The following is a 3610-nucleotide window of genomic DNA, read 5'->3' on the forward strand; positions in this document are numbered from 1 at the left end:
TACTCTCTTTCATCCTGGCCCTGGAGGAGGAAGGTTGAGAATTAAGCTGCTTAATTAAGGGCAGCTTCTTCTTGTCTCAGAAGGTCTGTGGTGGGAGATGCTCAACATAAAAGTTACTCGTATTTTAGACCATCCAAGGTTTGAGACTGTGAGTTTCTACTCTGCTCTTCCAGGGTAGTTCAGGATTGACTGACAGGCTGATATGAGTTTCCTCAGGCTCAAAGCATTAAGCAATTTCCAGGGGGTGTCAGTAGGTGCTACAGAGTTTCAGAAGGTGCTGAGAGGCCCCTGGGAGCCCTGAGAAGGTACAAGACGGAGGGGGCTCCCTTCTTTCACAAATTGGGAAGAATCACCACTTGGGGGAACTGGGAGTATGCTGGGCTGTGTCTGAGCTGCAAATATTTAAAAGCCACAGACAGAGGCATCCAGCACTTCCCATCTTTGTAATCCTTACTGGAAAGGGCCTTGTGGCCCTAGGGTGCCCCTCGGATCCCCCTGAAGCTGTGGCTTCAGCCAGGAGCAGCCACTAGGCTGGGGCAGAAGGCAGGGGAATGAAACACAAAGGGAGGAGGTGCCTTCAGGGAGAGAGAAGAAAGGGCAGCCTGGAGGAGCGTCTCCACAAACAGCTCTGAGCCTCAGGTTTTTCGAAAAGTGAGATGTGGGTCAAAATAAAACAAAAATGAAAAAGGGATCATGTCTGGGTTGCCTTCGTGTGTGCAGGGAGGAGACACACATTTTATACCGTGGTAACAGAGTTCCGCTCACCAGGCTCTGTGCAAATACTTTGCTGTCATTCCCTCACTCTGCCCTCACTACATCACTGTCTGACGGTGCAGTTATCTTCATGTCGTACAGGAGGAAATGCAGACAGGACACGGGACAAAAATTAATTCCTATTGATTTAACGATTATTAGTAATTATAGCACCCCATTTTTAGTGCTAAAAACCTGGAAGAGAGAAATGTAATCATTGTCAATACCTTTAGAAAATATGCACAATGCTTATAGGAGCTTTACTTCTATTGTCTCTGGCCAAATTCTCCCTTTCCCATCAATTTCTCCACCACATGAATCCGGTCATATGACTTGCTTTGGCCGCCATGGGCAGTAACAAACTTCACACAAGCAGAGGCTTGAAAATTGCTAGAGCATTAGATGTGCTCTCTTGTGGCTCTTAGACATTTCAAGACTGCCACCATGTGAACAAGCCCAGCCTAGGATGTGGGATGATGAGAGACCCATGGACCAGTTACCCCAGTTACCCCAGTCAGTGGTCAGCCAAACCCCCAACCTGTGAGTGAGGCCACTGACCATCAACTGACCACCCACAGATGCCTGAAAGAACCCAGCCAAGACTGGCAGAAGAACCAGCTGGCTGAACCCAGCTGCAGTTGCCAATCCACAGGCTTATGAGAGAAATAGATGGTTGTGGTTTTAAGCCAGTCAATTTTGGAATGGTTTGCAACACCACAATAGGTAGGTGATAAAACAGTCCTGTGATGTGTCACCACTTGGCAAATGAGGAATTTTAGAGTTCCAGAAAGTGAAATCGTATTCCCAGGGTCACACACCTATGTGATAGAAGAGCTGGGAGATCTACCCACACTCTTACCACCCAGGTCTGCTTGACTCCAAATCCTGGGTTCTTTCTCATTCAGCCTATGTCCCTGGCTCTGGTCTAGGCAGACTAGGGGACTGGGGACCCTCCTGGGTGACTGGCTATGGGGCTTGGTGCTAGCCATCAGCTAGGTCTTTTCCAAGACCCAGGAACCAGTGTCTGCAGGTAGAAAGTTCTGAGCCACCTCAGAAGAGGATCTTCACCAAAAAAATCAAGAGATCAGCTCCTTGAAAAACAATCGCTGACACCCACTGAGCATAGCCACTCTATCAGACAACAATCATGGCACAGAGCAGCTGTGCTCTGCCCCCAAGAGCCTGCCAGCATTGCCTGGGGATTGTTGCTACCTAGAGGATCCCCGAATCAATGACTGGCAGGAGTTGGTGTGTAAATATCCCAGTTCCCTCAACCCTGGGGTGAGACAATTCCTAGGTTCATGGCTCACTGGCTCCCAGATTTCCTGGTTGGACTGAGCCCCAGTTTCTCCCGGCAGCACCTACCTTGATAGCATCCCTTTAAAGATGTCACTCCAGTCTTCTGGCTGGTGCTCCTACCTACTCCTCCTCCCTTTATGAGATCATAGAGGAGCTGCACCCTTCTTTCCCCTCAAACCTACCCCTTCTACCTTCTTGAGGGCTTCACATCACAGACAGCCCTACGCTGGCACCAACAATTCCCCCACTAGCTCCTGGACAACTCCAAGCGGCATTCAGATGGGCTCTAGCATCTTTCATCTGAAAAGAAAAGCCACTTCCACATGACTTGCTTGGCAGTACAAAAAAACCATGAATATACTTCAGAAGGTTAAAAACACTACACAGATATAACGTATCTTTATTTGCAATGAGTGTCAAAGCGGTGTGGTTTCTTTGTGTTCTTGAAAACAGTTTATCCTCTCTAAAGATTTTTGATTCTTTCTCCTGCAATCGTGTTTACACGATCACATTCAGCAATCTTCACTTTGTAGATAAAATGAGGGTCAGCTTTAACCTGGCCTCCATTTGAATCAGAATACATTCTGAGTCAATTTTTTTAAAAAATGAAACAAAAACTCCAGTTACAGAATCAGATTTGAGGGAGCCAGTATCAGGCACCACGCACACCCTGGAGTCAAGTGTTTCACTTCTTCGGTTGTACCCAGGAACACTTAAACCCATATCTGGTATCTTCTGACCACTTGCTTTCCATTCCTAAATTTGGTCTCTCTCCCCTGGATGACGCAGTGGGGTGGATGGTAGAAGATGGTGACAAATTAAGATAATATCAATCTCAAAAAGTGCAGGAAAGTAATGTCTTTAGCACAAGTTGTCTTTAAAAAAAAACGCACATTTGTTATTGTGGTATAATACACATAACACAAAACATATAGTTGTAACCACTTTTAGAGCATGCAATTCAGTGGCATTAAGTGCATCGCAACAGATGTGCATACAACATCTATCTGTGTTGTATGTGATTGCAAAAGATACACAAACATTTATTGTAGAATATGCAACTGGAAAAATCCAGAGAAGCCCAAGAAGACAGTAGAAATCACTTCCTCCCAGAAATAATTGGTCATTGTTTTGCCTTCTTTATTCCTAGTCTCTTATTACCCATGATTTTTAAAATAAAAAACAGGATCTTACTGTATACATACTTTGTAACCACGCTTTCCCCCCTCAGAACAACATGATCAGTTGTGTGTGGAGTTTTTAAAAATATATCACTGGGGCTGGGTGCCATGGCTCATGCCTGTAATCTCAGCACTTTGGGAGGCCCAGATGGTGAATCACCTGAGGTCAGGAGTTCAAGACCAGCCTGGCCAACATGGCAAAACCCGTCTCTACTAAAAACACAAAAATTAGCGAGGCATGGTGGCAGGCACCTGTAATCCCAGCTACTCAGGAGGCTGAGGCAGGAGAATCACTTGAATCTGGGAGGTGGAGGTTGCAGTGAACCAAGATTGCACCATTGCACTCCAGCCTGGGCAGCAAGAGCAAAACTCCATCA

Source organism: Sapajus apella, unplaced genomic scaffold, assembly GCF_009761245.1.
Source record: "Sapajus apella isolate SASKATOON/1434 unplaced genomic scaffold, GSC_monkey_1.0 scaffold43, whole genome shotgun sequence".
NCBI classification, from domain to species: Eukaryota; Metazoa; Chordata; class Mammalia; order Primates; family Cebidae; genus Sapajus; species Sapajus apella.